We start from the raw sequence: 17,219 nt of genomic DNA on the forward strand, positions 1-17,219 counted from the left end.
CACCGCCAACTACCATTCAGTCAAGGTACTCTTCCAGCAGACTCTGGGGCAACTCGATCGTTCCTCTAACGCCGTGACAACCGCTCATGGAGGACAAAACGCCGGCCCTTTTGCTCTACCCTAGAGGATACAGGACTCGCCGGGCAACACCGATCATCAGATGCCATGGATGTTCTATGGCATTGACACCACACGGCATGGACAATCAAGCTGGGCTGTATGCACTTCCCCTCGCCCACCTGGGTCCTAGATTGTAGAACGAGTTGAAGCTAAAACATCCGTGCCATCCGCGTGTGCCTCGGCCTCCCGTCCGACTCTCCGGTGGTGGGAATTCACACACCGGGAGACACCTTGCTGATTAAGATGCGGGCCTCGCAGACGAGGCTGCGGAACGTCGAACACCAGCTGACCACACGCTTCTGGCTGTCATCCTGCAGAGGTTCTATAGCGGGCAGAACTCGCACATGGAGCGCTGCTCACTATCTGGGAGGGGTGCATCGAGATGCCGAACCAAGCCCACTCGGAGCCGCTACCACGAGCCACCGGGGAGTAGCAACGTATCGCCTTGACCTTCTCTGGACAGCAACAAGACCGCACTGCCCCAAGGCCTCCGCCACCTGGCCAGCGTTCTGCTAGAGGGTGAGCTCGGTGGCTATCTGCATGTCTTTGCGAATGGTTTCTTCCAGCACAGCACGGGTTAGACAGTGTCTGTGTGCATAGTGCTGGAGCTCGGAGCCAACCAGAGCTGCCCCCTGTCCTTCCTCACCTCCTTCACACCAGATAATGCTTAGTGGCTTCCCGTTGTATCGGGCGGGCGTTGCACAGCGGCCTTATTCGCAACGTCACTGTACAATAATCTTTCCAAAAAATACAAAAAAAAATAAAAACGTTATCAAAATAAAAAGCAAATACTTTTACGAATTTTTTGTGCTTGTCTGACTTCGTTCTTCGCATGTCTTCCCAGATTGTTCTCTGCTTTTTTCCCACCAACATTCTAACCTTCTTTTATACACTTCAACTGCTGTGCAGTTCACTTTTGCACTAACCTTAAAGCCAAGGGCTTCCGGAAGCCAGATGGCTCCATCACTGAGGACTAGACGGATACTTTTGCACTCCGTTACAACAAGTCGCATGGTTTCTGGCTCATTTCCGCCGCCTGCGCATAGTTTGTCCTGTACAGACATAGTTCTTCCTGTACTTAAGCGTTTTTATCTGCAAACAATCCGCTGGGGCTTGAAAAAGCAATGCACTCCATTTGGTAATATCCAATACTTTTTCCCTTTTGAGCTCTTGCTTCCCGATCCTGTAGATATCTAAGGACTTCTTCGGATCCATTCTTTTTTTCCCGGTCGTTGTTTCTTTTTTTTTCAATTCCTTTTATATTGCCTTGGTCCTGTCCCCTGCACTTCCTGGTGTTATATACTTTGACCCAAGCCTTCTGGTTCTTTTCCTCCATTCTGTGCCCACGCTTTTCATGCAAAGATACCGTAACACTTTGGCCGCCCATCTCTGATCATCCATATTTCAAAATCGTTCTTCAAAACATATTTTGCTATGTGCTTCTCTCGCTTCGAAGTATGCCCATCCCTTGTCTCCCTGCACTGCCTCATTTGTTGTTTTACCATGTGCTCCTAATGCCAATCGAGCTACGACTCTATGGTTTACATCTAGCCCCTAATAAATGTCTCGTTTGACACACACACTGCGTTTGAAAAGGTGAGCGCTGGTACCATTACTCCCTTCCAGATTCCACTCACTACTCTATATCTGTTATATCCCCACAGTGCTATGTGTTTGATGAAAGGCGTTTCTTCTGCCTTTCATTCTTAAATGCTCGTCATGAGTTTTTAGATACGCCTGACCTTCGTTTAACCATATGCCCAGACATTTGTATTTCGTTAGCCACGGCATTGCTGCCTTTTGAACAAATACCAATGTGTTACGGGCATTGTCATTAAAACTAAAACTCCCGACATTGCTGTGCTAAACTCTGACCCCTTGTTCAGTGGCTTCTTCCCCGCAGATATCTGTGAGCTGTTGCAGACACTCTTTGCTATCTGCTAGTAGTGCTCTGTCATCTGCATATATCAGCCTCGGGGTATGTGTTTCCACTTCCTGTCCAATGCGGCTATAACTTAATTCGAAACCTATTTTACAGCTTTTAGGCTTTCCTTCTAGTCTAGCCATGTACAGCATGAACAGCAATGGCGACAGAAGACAACCTTCCTTTACACCTCTATTTGCGACTACCAGTTTCATGCACTTTTGGTCCTCCCAGGTAATTTGCACCTCGCTCTTATTTTAAAGTCCGTATAACAGCATATAGAATCCTGGCCTAATTTCTCCAGCTGACGTATGCTCATTAGAAGTACTTTCCTTAGTGGTCACTCCTTAGCCATTGACACCTCTAGGCATTGGATTAGGACAAACAAATTCTCCTCTAAGAGTCTGTCTCGTGTGAAACCATTTTGTAGTTCCCCTGTATACACGGCTGTAGTTCCGCTTTTATAGCTGGCGTTGCCAGCCTTTATGCCACTGAGGTAACTGTAATATGCATGGACGAATTGGCATAAGCTCTGTCTCCTTTATTTTTATATGTCATTTTCATCCTGCTCTTACGCCAATTGTCCGGTACTTGCTTAGTTTTTATCACTTTTTCGATTGCTCGAATCATTTGTGCCTTGCTTTTTGGACCCAGTACTTTGACCAGCCGTATGGAAATTTCATCCGTCCCTGTGGCCATATTAGCTGGAACATTTCCTTCGGCTTGTTTTCCAAATTAAATTTTCGAACTTTAGCTCTCTATCTGTACGCACTTGAGCGTTTGTGACATACCACTTCTTCCCCCTTTAGTAACTGGCCTTCGCCGTTTATGACATGATGTTGTACTTCTTTGGTATTTTTGCTTAGTTCCTTTACATGATTCCAAAACTTTCTCGGCCGCGCATTTATCCTTTGCCCGTATATTCGAGACCCATCGCTCACTTTCTCGTTTACGTTTTTGCAGTACAAGGTTTTGCCCTTCCAGCTGAAGCGGTGCCAGTTCTGCTGCAAAGTTATTTCTTCTGTTTGCATTCCCACTTGCTTGGGCTCCCTGTGCTATTTCGAGGCATGCTGCCTTTGTGTTATAGCTTCCTTGATTTCCTTGAATAGATGCCATGATTTGAAGCGCAACAAAAACACACGGACGAAGAACAGTGAATCGCGCCTGTCCCGTCTACACTGTTCTTCGTCCGTGTGTTTTTGTTGCGCTTCAAATCATGGCATCTATTCACCAACACCAACTAGCCCAGCAAGAAGTTCTTCTCAGCTTGATTTCCTTGTTCCACCAGCTTCTAGGTTTTCTTTTTCCTTTCCAGTAGTTGCGTTCTCTCGCGTTCCTTATCTTTCCTTGAATGAAACCAAACAGTTCGCTGTATTCCCAATATTTTGTAGGGTGTCTATCGATTTCCGTCTCCAGGCTTTGGGCAATAATAGCTATTTGCTCATCGTTTATTTTCAAGTCATGTACTACCGTTTTCTGGTTTGGCCTTAAATTTCCCAAAAGTCAATGTTATCGTTTATGCTCACTTCCTAAGCTGTCAGCACCTATTTCATCTGTTTTCATAAAACTCAACTTTTCATACACTCCTTCTGAAAGGAGTCTGTAGTCTACGGGACTGGTTTTCCCCTTATTCCCAATTGATTTGTCCCTCTCATTTATTCTCTCTGTTTACAAAAATGAGAATATGTTCTTCACACATATCTAGTTGGAGTTTGCCATTGCTGTCTGTGTATCCGTCCAGGTCCTCAATGGGGCATTCATGTCTCCCACTATAACCACTTCTCCCGATTGTCTTAACTGGTCGAGATACTGCCTAATGCTAACTACCAGTGTTTTATTCTTTTCTATAACCTCCCTGTCATCACCTGACCACAGATAGGTGACTGATAACAGCGTTTCTCTTCCGGCTATCGTGCCCTTAACCCACATATGTTCTTCGCAGTTTTCATTTCCTCTGTTCCAATGGGCTCCGAGTTGAATAAGCATGCCCACCCCTACCAACCTTCCAAATCTACTCGAGTTCCACCTGGCTGCTGACATCCTCTTTAAGAGGAGTATCCCAGGCCACCCTGGGTTGTCACATTCATATACTCCATGTATGACCTGCTGCGGCTGCACCTGGACGAGAAGCACAGCAAGAGAAGCGGCAATGTAGAGCGCCCCTTGCCGCCAAGCTGCATATCGTGGCTCGCCGAGGCTCCGACCTGCTACTCCACTGGCTGCCCATCAACACTGGCATCTGGGGCCAGGACGACGCCGTCACGCGACCCAGGGGGTGGGCCACCAGAAGGGAGCCGGAGATTTTCGAGACATCACAATATTAGACGAGGCCCACATCGTCATAACTAGCATTGTACAGGCGATACAATCCTACCCTCAGCTTGGGAGTGAACTGGTGCTGTAGCCTTGGCATGCATGTATCAGCAGAGAGAAGCTGCTGCCTTCTGCTCGGCATACCGCTGGACTTACGCAATGTGGTGGAGCACCTGCACCGACATTGGCCCGAGAATGCCCCAAAATGTCGGACTGCTCAGAACCAGACACGCTGGAGGAAATCAAGTGCTTCTAACCCCATCACGCGGCGCTGAGCGGTGATCTGTACCGAGCACACAAGCATCAAGGCCTCCCTAGCGCGACATGGAGAAACTTCTCTTCGCAGAGGGTCCCGTGACAACTCAATGGGAAGTCTGCGCATGACTGTTGCCTAACCTGGAGACGACTGGCCTCACGCAGCGGCTGTAGCCCTCACTTTATTGTTGTTGGCCCAAACTATGTGCCCAAACTAACAGCTCTGTCTCTAATTATTCCTTTATTGATATTTCTGTTTGTCTTCATCTCTCCCTGCCTAATCCTTTCATTACCCATTACTTCCCTTCCCCCGCAACCTGTTGTAGGAAGATGAGCTCCTTGTAGAGTTCAAAAATGACTCCAGTACAATTAATTTTGTTTGCGATTGCCACAAACCATCACCACCACCGCTGTTGCCAGCTATTCATTGCCTGTCATCGCCCTCAGCCAGCGGCTGTTCGTACTGGCCATAACCCCCCACCATCGACCGACCACAACCTTCAACGCACGATCGCACGCAACGCAAACACAGAGTACCACGCTCTGATAATCTCTACGTGTCCCCAGTAATAGTCTAGTGATTACCTGAGTGCCCTAGGATTGTTGCGCTAGGAGTTTCGCGCTATTATTTCGAGGTTACTTACGGAAGCCACCCTTCGTCTGGCCGTCTGACCGTCTGTCTGTCACAAGCTGGAGGCAATCGAAAAGGTCTAACCGAAAGACGCCGCACTTCTAAGTCTTATAAAAAGAAAAGGTAGGATCGCCGAAGGAGACCAGTTTCGACATCAATATTACGACGTGAAGCGATTCCAGGACATCATTTATGAGGCTGTCAGTTCGCTGCAATAGACGTTAGCAACCGGCGGTCACCCGGCATAAAAGGTACTCGCGATGGCACTTCTCTCCGGCGAAACGGCTCTCCTACCACGTCGCCTCATCCAAATGGACCTCGTGAGTTGTCGTGATGACGTCGCTCGCAATGTCTCCCGACAACGTAATTCATTGCGACCAAGTCAAGATAACTAGCAAATAAGTTATTCCGAGCGCACGTCTGTTTCCGCACTATGAGAGTACGAGAGGACGATGTTACGATCGAGAGTAATTTTTCCAGCAACGTGTCGCAAGTTTTCGTAGATGAAAAAGTCGTCGCATGGCAATATTTGTCATTTCGGAATGCTGAAAACGAGGCTGAGAGGAAAGAAATGCACGTTGCGGCAACCAACAAGGTACTGCTGAGCATACAAACTTACAGCACGCTTGATGATCACGAAGTTGTTCCTCTGGAAATTAGGAAAAATAGAGGGAGAGAAATTAGGCAGACTACAAAACAGGTGATATGGAGGAAGACAAATAATAGGTTTAGCCTCCAATATAAGTTTAGCCTCCAATATAACCTAATGGATGGTTAATCGTGGTTAGCTTCTCAAAACCAGCAAGCTCCGATCAGATAATTTGCGCGACGGGGTACATCCACTCGCAAATGCGAATAATGTGATCTCACTGAAGTTGGAAAAGCTGAGCAACCCTTGCTTATCACTTCTCCCCGTGCAAGAAGGGAGCGAGGCGGCCCCGTCAAAAACCACTAAAACCGTGCAGTAAGCAGACAACCAGCATAAAAATAAGCTCGTTCTTGACGAAGGTATCAAAATGTGCACGACCCATATTAAACACAGCTGGACACGCTCCGCGAAGACTACCTTAATTCAACCCAAAACATTGATTGTTTTCCGACAAAATTGCCAGAACAAAAGCTTTCAGTCTGGAAGATTAGAAACTATTACACAAGCGTAAGGAAGCATCATCTTCTTCTTCGCATTGGTCACGTCCGGTGTTCATGGAAACTGTACCATGGTAAAATCTCCGCTCGAAACTCAAGAGACCGTTTGCCGACAGCTTTACCGGTACCTTCTGTAAAGAAAAAAAAATTTACGGTTGTGGACCTATTGTTTACTCAGCATGAACAATCTTGCGGTCCAGCAAGAACATTGCATTTGCTTCTGAGTATACCCCACAATGCTGTGAGGTGCTTCCAGCATTTAAAAGCTACAAAGAACCCGATGCGAGAGCTGAAGTTGTCCCACAGAGCTTAGGAGTTCCAGAGAAGTCACTGAAATGTGTAAGCATGTAGGTTGAAGAGGAGGCTACCTGACGCTGAAGCATTCGATGAACTGGATGAGCAGGAGCGCGAATTGTAGGCAAATAAACAGTCAACGGCACGTTACAAAATCAGTTAAGTCTTACAGAGACAGTTACCTAACCTAAAATTAACTCTGTTAGAGTTAAAACTACAAATTTTCTAAAATAACTAGTTACAGTGACAGTTACTGCAAACAATAACGTGGTTACTTTTCTGTTACTAGCTATAAAGCCTATAAAGAAAAATAAAAAGCAAAATTAATAGCTAACAAGACTTGGCTCATTTAATAGAAACGTACGTAGGTACTTGCGTGCGTAGTAAATAAAGTAAAGCCTACACGAGGGAACCTAAAATGATGCACACTCAAGCCCAAACCAACAGTAGTTGTGTACGCTTAATTTCTTATTGCGGGAGGTATATCATAGGGATCTTTATTTGTTGTTGCTGCAATGTCGCTTTAAAAGAGTTACTTTGAAATATCATTGTATCATAGAATAAGTCTTTTTTTATAGTTATAATCGGAGAGCTTGATGCAAAAACGTCATGTCTTCTGCTAAAGGACGTTCAGCGGCTGCGCTGGATAGAATTCCCGTATGAAGGTCCCTCTATACCTGTATCCTGTATGAAGAATCTCTGTATAAAGATCTTTATCTTAGGCAGCTTCGACAGCTCGCTCAGACTTGTTCCTGGATCGTTTACCAAGTGTTGTATCTCGGTGGACGAATTCGTCGTCTTCGTCGCTTCTCTCAACAGTTGCTGGATTTTCACTCGAAGATACTTCCACCGCACGGCACTCGTCCTCGAGAAGGTGAAATGTTGCCACTCTTGGCTCTTCTACCATCCAGGGTAGCTTGAACTAGGGATGGACTGCCGCTGCCAATGAAAGATTGGTATCCTCCAGGACTTGAGAAAAGCTGTGTTGAGAAAGGTTACAGGAACAATGAAAGGTATTGCTGGGGAGATTTACTTCGAGGGGGAAGTTACATACAAAAACAGAAAATCTTTTGTACGCACGCATGTGCGTCCCTTCACCCGGCAAGTTCACGTTACAGACACCATCAGTGCCAATGATAAAGGTTCGCTTGAAAATGGAAGAAAAACAGGACGACTACCCTGGCAGACATACATTTGTGGTGCAATTTCAACATAAAAATTATCTATTATAACACAATAATAGGCTTTAGATGAAAAGTACCATAATAAATCACAACTCCTAAAATTAAACGGATGCTGTTCGACACAATGAGTGACGCTAGCGTATTGCACATACCTGCGTCGCGTGTCGCCCTAACTAATCTCGGATCTTTGTCCAAAAAAAAGACGAACTCCTATAGAACCCTTCTGTGTTTTAATGTGGGACCATACAAAATATTAAAAAGGCAATGTAGGCTTGGCCGTTATAGTACAGTTAGAAATTCAACCTAAGTACGCAAAATATCAGTGTGACGAAAAGTTTCCGGTGAAAGTTCCTACAGTCAGCGGGGTTTGTAAGTAATGCATGCGAAGCTCAATTGTTTATTGCGATCATAAAGAAGCATTACTCAAGTAACGTTTAACGTTTATACTGCGGCTTAATTTAGTTTATTTGAGAGGAACCAAAATATAAAATTTTTGAGCTTCAGTGTAGACAATTCTATTAAAACTGGAGCGGCCCCGTAACTAACCTAAAGGCTTCACAAAGTTTGAACTAGTGTACGTTATGACGACGCATGTCTAATGCAGTATCTTGTACTCCTCAAGTACTGCGTGCAGCGCTGTCGCAGTGACATCATAGGTGTGGCGGCTTGGGAGCCATTGGCACACGAACTCTGCGGATATTCTTTCCAGAGACTGTTCATCTATGAAGTGAACCGCTACACCCAGAATGCTTCTATAGAAAATGAGAAAGAAACTTAGAATAAGTAATATGACTTCAAAGCAAGCAAATCTAGTCAATTAGGAGCAAGAAACGGTTTTCCGGAAGTTCACAATTACCGCGCACAATGCGCAGACTTAACCGTCCCAGCTGGATTGCCCTGAAGTGTTATTTAGTAATTTTAAAAGCCATAGCAAAATAATTTAAATCCACCATAATTAGTTAGGAGGGTGAACAATGATATTCTATTTTACGTTTTCTAATGAACAACGTTCATGCCAGATCTGCGGCAATTATTAATTTATTTATATTCCAAGGGGTCTTTTCTTTTTTTCTTTTTTTGACGAAACGTAATAATGCCGAGCAACACACGACACATGTTATGCTTTCTCGCATGTTTATTGTCAACACGTAATTTATTGCTTTTTCTTTATCCTTCCTACATATATTGCTGGAGTGGCCAAGGAAATATACTATAAACTACTTTGGTTTTGCGGGCTCTACGTTCCAGAAATTCCGCGAAGAGATACAGTTTTGCTAATATGTCGTAAGACACACCTGTTTGAGGCTGTCCAGCAGTAAGCTGTGCAGCAGGCCGTTCATGCTTTCTCCAATGGAGCGATGGGGGACGCTTTGTGCTCTTTGTAGAGCATGTCAATTTGATTGACCAGCGACTTCCTGTTCATCACTGCTGCCGATGGTTGCATCGCGTTAATCAAACACCGCAACTGTTCACTTTGAACGACCAAAAAATACTGCATATCAGCGACCAGGAAATCGGCTATCAGCATGTCTATGCGACTTTGTGACGGGGCCTTAGTTCGACTCGCTGCTGCGAGAGAGTACTTCAGTGTCTGCGTCAATTTTCCGTCGGCGTGCCTCTTCTTCTCCTCCGTGGTGAGACATTGCTCGGCTATCCTCTTTTTTGAGTCAAATTCCTTCAAGATAGTGGGGTGTGTTTATGCTGGAAACGAACGTAAACATATATACACTAGTTTCACCTGGGTCTGCATAGTTCAAAATATTGTTACGAGGCAGAAGCACGCAAATACAGTGTATTGATTGAAATTACAATGATTAGGAATGCCAGCCAGTGAGTACAGAGACCGGTAGCTGGAAGCCCATCGTCCTCTTATAAAGTTCAGCCCAAGCGGCACATAGCCGTAGCTGCGCTCACCGTCTTCTTCCAACTTTTTCGTGACGGAATCCCTCCGGCGGAAAGACGCCGCCATTGCGTCTGGAGACGCACCGTTTAGATGTTGGGGTGGTAAGGCTTGAGCCGGGCCACGTGATCAAGTTCCGCGGGAGTCCGGGCAGAGGAAGACGGGTACGGCGTGATTTGGTACGGGACATCGATGACGCGGCGCAACACGCGATAAGGGCCGGTGTAAGGAGAAAGTAGTTTGGTATAAAGTCCTACATGACACAGGGGTGACTACCGTAGCACCAATGAACTTGGATGGAACTGGACATTGACGTGGGGCTGATCATAGAGGGACTTCTGCAATGCTTGTGACGAAGTGAGGCGTGTGCGAGCGATCTGACGAGCGAGATCAGCCTGTGCGATGGCGTCGCTGACGTACAGACTGGGAGGAGTTAAGGCAGGCGAGACAAGGGTATCCAAGGTTAAAGCGGGTTCCTTGCCGAAGGGCAAGTAGAAAGGGGAGTAACCAGCTGTTTAATGACGGGAGGAATTGCACGAGAAGGTTACAAATGGCAAGGCGGAATCCCAATCCCGGTGGTTGGAGGAAACGTACATAGAAAGCATTTTGAGCAGCGTGCGGTTTAGTGGCTCCGTGAGGCCGTTCGTTTGAGGGTGGTAAGTGGTAGTAAATTTATGCTTAGTGGAACAGGAATGAAGCATGTCGGCAGTGACCTTATAGAGGAAATAGCGGACCCGATCGGTCAAGAGCTGTCGAGGTGCTCCATGATGCAGGTTGATGCCGTAAAGGAAGAAGTCAGCGACGTCAGTTGCGCAGCTAGTGGGTAGGGCCCGTGTTTTAGCGTAGCGTGTTGCACAATCTGTTGCAACGGCAACCCACTTATTGCCAGAAGTGGATTCAGGAAAAGGCCCCAGGAGGTCAAGACCGACGCGGGCGAAGGGTTCGTGAGGGGTAGGAAGGGGCTGAAGGAGTCCCGCAGGCAATTTGCAGGAAACCTATCGCCGTTGGCACTGGTCACAAGCTTGAACATACTTCTTGACCGAACGGTACAAGCCAGGCAAAACGAAACGGCGGCGTGCGCGAGCATATGTGCGCGTAGCGCCAAGGTGACCAGAAAGTGGATGGTCACGAAGTTCTTCAAGGACGGTGGAGCGCAAATGAGGGGGTATGACAGGCAACAGTTGTGGGCAATCGTTTTGAAAGTTGTGATGGTATAAGAGGCCGTCCTGCTGTACGTAATTCCTGGAAGTTCGATTAGGGCAATTTTTACGGGGGCGATCGAAAATTGATTAGAGGAAAGCGTCCCTGTATTGTTCCGCACCGATTTTCAGCAGTGCGGAGATGTAAAAAATGCAGACCTGTGTGTCATTCCAAGCTATGTCTGAGGATACATGGGGTAACGCAATAAACAGTCGGCATCACGGTGCAACCGTCCCGATTTGTAGACTACTAAAACCGAGTATTTTTGCAAACGCAAAGCCCAGCGGCCAAGGCGGCACATAGGATCTTTTAGTGATTGCCGCCAGCACAGGGCGTGGTGATCTGTGACCACAGAAAACGAACGGCCAAAAAATATATGGTCGGAACTTCACCACTGCCCACAAGAGAGCGAGACACTCGCGTTCGTTTATGGAATAGTTGCGCTCGGTGACCGAAAGGAGGCGGCTGCCTTAGGCGATCATGCGGACTTCCCCAGACTGGTGCTGCACTAAGACCGCTCCTATGTCGTGAAAATTGGCGTCAGTGCGTAGTTCGGTTGGAACAGAAATGTCAAAGTGGGCTAGAATAGCAGTGGTAGTAAGCCTATCAATAGTCGTGGAAAAGGCTTCAGCTTGTGCAGATTCCCACGTGAATAGAACGTCTTTCTTGAGGAGGTCGGTTAAAAGCCTGGCAATATGGGCGAAATTTTGTATGAAGCGGTGGAAGTAGGAGCATAGCCCAAGAAAGCTTCTGACATCTTTTGCGGTGTAAGGTTGGGAAATGTTTTTGACTGTGTGTATTTTGGCTGGATTGGGCTGCACGCCGCGGGCATCCAAGACGTGACCAAGAATTTGAAGTTGAAGTTGGGCGAACCGGCGTTGGGATGAATTCAATTGTAGACCTGGGTGACGGAAAACAGACAGGACCGCGGATAAACGTTATAAATGCGTTCCAAAGGTCGGAGAGAAAACGATGACGTCTACGAGGTAGCACAAGCAGGTGGTCCATTTAAGGCCCTGAAGGAGAGCGTCCATCATTCTTTTGAACGTGGCAAGCGCGTTACATAGGCTGAGAGGCATTACCTTAAATTTGTAGAGACCATCCGGTGTAATAAAGGCAGTTTTTTCTCGGTGCATTTCATCCACGGCGATTTGCCAATAACCGGAACGTGGGTCGATGGAAGAAAAATAGTTTGCTCCGTGGAGGCAATCAGGGCGTCGTCAATTCGGGGAAGAGGGTGCACGTTCTTTTTTGTTATTTGGTTCAAGTGACGGTAATGGACGCAAAATCTCCACCTCTTGTCCTTCTTTTTAACCAGTACTACCGGTGACGCCCAAGGGCTGCAAGAGGGCTCGATGATGTCCTTAGCGAGCATTTTGTCGACTCCGTCTTTTATTATTCGACGTTCAGTGGCGGATACGTGGTATGGCCTGAGGTGGATCGGGAGGGCGTCACCCGTGTGAATACGGTGCTTAACCACACTTGTCTGAGCGAGAGGGCGAGTGCCAAAGTCAAAAATGTCGCTCTAAGAGAGCAGGAGGCTATAAAGGGCTGCATTATTCTCGTGCGAGAAATCGGGTGCAATCATTGCCCTGAATGCATTTTTCGGTGAAAGTGCAGGAACTGGCAGCGGATGCGGGCGAGGCAGACGGTAGGGTCAAGAGGTCGCACTAGTCAAATGGGTGAGCCATCGCGATGGTCATGCCACCGGGAATACTTTGCAGACAAGAGCGAAAATTAAGCAAAGGTAGAGTAGTGCGGTTGTTGCAAACACGCACCACGGAGTGCGGGACGGCCACGTCTCGGCTGATTAGAGCGTCAGTTTGTGGGGCAAGGAAGTAGTTACCGTCGGGAACAGGAGGCGATGTAGAAAGCAGGACATTAGTAGCAGTTCGTGGGGTGAGACGAATGAACTCCGTCGAATGTAAGCGAAATTGCACTTCCTCGGGCACACTTTCGGGGCAAGGTAGATCGAAGCTGATGGCACCTTCCGAACAGTCGATAAGCACAGAATGATGAGAAAAAAAAATCCAGGCCCAGAATGACGTCATGGGGGCAGTGGGGCAAAACAGTAAACAAAGCGGGGACTGGGTCATCGGCGATGTTGACGCGAGTAGTACACATACCGACAACGGTAGGGGAAGTTCCATGAGCAATACGAAGAACACTGGATGAGGCAGGAGTGAGCATTTTCTTGAGTCGGCTGCAAAGGTTCGCACTTATCACAGGTAGGTTCGCGCCCGTGTTAATTACCGCCTGGACAGGAACTCCATAAACGAGTACATCAAGAACATTGCAAGGTGCAGGCAAAGCGGGCAGCGGATTTTCAGTCGTGGTCATCGATGCAGCATCACCTCTGAGAGCTGCATGATCTAGTTTTTCGGGAAGAGGCGGCCGGGGTGGGACGGCGACGTCGGACGGCGAGCTTCGGTGTACAGGGACTGGCGACGATGAGGCCAGGACGAACGGCTAAGTCTGGTGAACGAAGCAGGGGCGTCGGCACTGTTGGTATCACGATCGGGTGAAAATCGTCGGAGAGCATTCTCAGGTCGCCGGGAAGTGTAGTACAAAGTACGGACAGCGTCGTAAGGGCGATTAAGGCAGCAACGCTAGACGTGTCCGATAAGATGGCAACAAAAGCAAATCGGACGGTCGTCAAAGTTGCGCCACGCAGCCGGATTGCGGAAACGACGCGGTGTGGTATACTAGATGGGGGCGGGACTTTGTACAACCGGGTAGACGTCTTGACGATTCATGGTGCAAACCGGGCGAAGGCCCAAGTTGCCAAGTTCTTGGCAGACGAGAGCTTGAATAAAAGAAATGGATGGGCTGTCCCGCTTGGTGTTGTGAGCGAAGCTGGCGACATGGCCTCAAGTTCTCAGGTGGTGCAGTTGGGGCGACATCGCGTGGGCGAAGAAGCACATTGTCGCAGGACGAAGTAGCAGCCGTATTTAGAAGGTGGACGACGTTTTTGGCAAAACGGCGCTTTCGGCTTGCGCCAAGCGTCGGCACTCTGCAATGATGTCGTCCAAGTTTGAGCTGTTCTTGACAACTAGTAAATTGAAAGTGTCGTCCGCAATGCCTTTTAACTTATGACCAACTTTTTCTTCCTCAGGCATTGCCCGGTCAATCTTGACGCACAGAGCAAGTACGTCGTGAATATATGCACTGTACGATTTGGTTGAACTCTGGACACGAGACGTGACGTCGTTCTTGGTGGCAAGCTGAGGGTGAGGAGTGTTTCCAAATGCTGCCCGTAGCTTCTCCTCGAAGACGTCCCAGTTGGCGAATGTCTCTTCGTTGGTGTCGTACCATGTCAGTGCTGTGCCTTTCAAGCAACACGCAGCATTGGCCAACATTACTGTGAGATCCCACCTGTTAAGTGGGCTGGCCCGCTGGAACATACGGATCCACTCAACAGTGTCGACTCCATCGTTGCCGATAAACATTCTAAGTTCTCGAGGGTTAGACCCGGTGATGGGGGGAATGGCAGCGCCTGAAGGAGGGTCGGTGCGGTTAGGCATCCCGGATGGCGGAATTTGATCACCACTGCAGAGTTTCGTGGTAAGTGGGAAAATCCCACAACCTCCACCAATATGTTACGAGGCAGAAGCACGCAAATACCGTGTATTGATTGAAATTACAATGCTTAGCAATGCCAGCGAGAGTGCACAGAGACCGGTAGCTGGAAGCCCTTCGTCCTCTTCTAAAGGTAAGCCCAAACGGCACATACCCGTAGCTGCCCTAATCGTCGACTTCCAACTGTTACGTGACAACGTTTAATAAAATAGACATGCAAAACCCAAAGGCCGCATCCCTATGAAGATGAAACTTACCTCTAGATGCTTCAGCAGATGTTACGATGATGTCTTACTACTAGAGTACTCTTTTTTCCAAATGCAACACAACACCGTGAATTTTGCGGCTGTCGTCTTCAACACCTGAAAATATGCCTGGTTGGAAGGCCAAGGCAACAGTTGCACATGCTCTATGTCGACAGACATGGCTGCCAAACGTCTACAAAAAGAACAGATACGGGACCGGAACTTCTATTATAACGAGCTGTAGGACACTACAAAGGAAACAATTTCTCAATGTCAACTATCTTTATTTTCGCCAACAATGCCGTCGCTGGCCCGCCACGCGTAGTGAGACAGAATGGGAAAAGGGGGCTGAGGTACCGGATCGACCGAAGACCCTTGGTGGCAAGGGGAAATGGACGTGGGAGTACATCGGTTGTCGAGGTGTTTTTCAAATATATAAAAAAACGCTTTGTTGACTTTCTATTTCGTACTTGTCGCCTGAGATAGAGAAGGATTTGACCCATTGCCGAAGCGACGTTTGTCCGTGGGTCATCGGAGCCGTTCTCCCGAAATAACACCCAGACATCCCCATCCTCGGAATGAGACAAGGTTATTGCGAAAGGGAAGAGTAAAGAGCGTAAGTGTTCGTCTCGCCGAAGTCCGGTAGCGATCAGGAACCCATCCGCCCGGTCTGCGGTTGATTTGCAGGAGGCTGCCAGCGCGATGGTGTTGAAGTTTTTGGAGATGGCGGTCGCATTGACGAAATTGAGGTGTTTGGGTTGATTAAGTGAAAGGAAGACTTTATATACAGCTATTTACAACAGAAAAACTGGCTACCTGAGTATGAAAGGAAAACTTGAAAATGCAGTTAGAGGCTAGCAGTAAGTGCAAACAAGTTACTCGAGCTTTCCAACTCCGTCTAACTCTCCTATTCTCGGAGCGTACACAACCCGCTCGAGAAACCACAGCGGAGACTCTGTTCTCGCCGCAGAATCCGTCCAGTTTCGCGGTACGGAGCTGTACCCTAAACGTCCGACGCGATCCTAACTAGCCTAGACTAGGGGGCTCAAAAATCCTAACCTAGCTTTAACGCCCGAGACTCCTTGTCTCACCGGGGACTGCCCAGCTCAGCGCTCATACAAGAACTATTTGTAACGGCCAAGTTCAGCCTTATAACACCTCGATATCACGCTCTCTCGGGAACGCCCTGTAGTGTTCGTACGCGCGTAAGGGAGGGCCCAAGTTCATGTAGACAGCTGTCACTCAGCACCCTACGTAATATTCAATGAGGCGCAACCATATTTGGGTTAACGGCCGGCACGCGGGCGAGCAAGCGCCCGCGACCCCTAGGGGTGAGGCGGAAAGGCGGCGACTGGGCACCGTGCCGACCAGAGGGCGTTGAAAATACTGTCTCGAGGCGCGCTTCCGAAGCTGGTAAATACACCTCCTCCGCGCGCCTTGTCGACGACTCTCGGAACTCGTAGCGCCATCTGCGTTCTCAATGGGAGATTGTCCCCGCAGTTTTCCTTTGACCAGACAATCCGTCACACTTAGGTTCTGTGACGAATTGGCGTCCGCCACTTTGTAGAGTCCACAGTGCTGCGCCGCCAGACCGAGTGGCGGTTTCACATGCCCTGGATGCCTGGCCACTGACCTCATGAGTGGCCCCTAACAGGAAGCGAAACTAAACTGTATGCTTTACCGTTGTTCCTTTCACCACCCCCCGCCCCCGATGTGTCCTCTAAAAGGCGGATTTTGCTGTGTCGACCGGGTAACGTGCACAGCTCTCACATTCCCAGCCTTCCACAAAAACCCCGTCGCCGATCTCAGGAACCCCTCCCATCGTTTGCTTTGAGGCGTAGGCAGAACGAAGTTCGCCCAATTATTCTTTTTACCAAAGCTTCAGAAAGAGACATAGCTTCTGTTTTTGTTTGGGCCATGGCCCACAAAACAAGAGGCTTTCCAAAAGAAGAGGCTTTCCAAGAACATTTTTTTGTGCAGTGGTAGTGTGATCAGACGTCTGCTGGCCAAGCTGCTGCTGGTTTGAGTGCACTCGGGAACCACCATTGTTGGTGTCGTCATATGTGTTGAGGGGCTTAGAATTTATTACATCTTCGACATTGTTCGAGCACTGTCGACAGCTCGATAAATAATCTAGACCAGGGGTTTAAAACGCGTCGTCGAAATACGGTTAGGGGTCTCAAAAGCGCACAATGGTCGCAAGCAACTGTGAATAGTGAAACCATTACTCTATACTGCGCACAGGACTGGACGAGGGCGCGGCTGCCGAGGGACTCCCCGCGTTGTTTTATGACCCTGCAAATGGGGCTGCACGTCGCTAATGAGAAAGTGACGCCCTAACTGGAGCTTTCCAGGCTTCCGCGAAAGCGCAAAGGTTTCAGTGCGTCGGGCGGCGTTTATGGGTGTTTGTTTCGCTTTTCACCTTTGT

At 48.1% G+C, this 17,219-nt stretch overlaps 1 pseudogene; it reads right to left on the reverse strand.

Annotated features, from left to right (window-relative positions):
• Window positions 1–332: 332 nt before the first annotated feature.
• Window positions 333–14,491, reverse strand: LOC144160625 (uncharacterized; annotated as a pseudogene).
• Window positions 14,492–17,219: the final 2,728 nt, after the last annotated feature.

This window comes from Haemaphysalis longicornis, unplaced genomic scaffold, assembly GCF_048455015.1.
Source record: "Haemaphysalis longicornis isolate Haplotype H1 unplaced genomic scaffold, Haemaphysalis longicornis Haplotype H1 scaffold_11, whole genome shotgun sequence".
NCBI classification, from domain to species: domain Eukaryota; kingdom Metazoa; phylum Arthropoda; class Arachnida; order Ixodida; family Ixodidae; genus Haemaphysalis; species Haemaphysalis longicornis.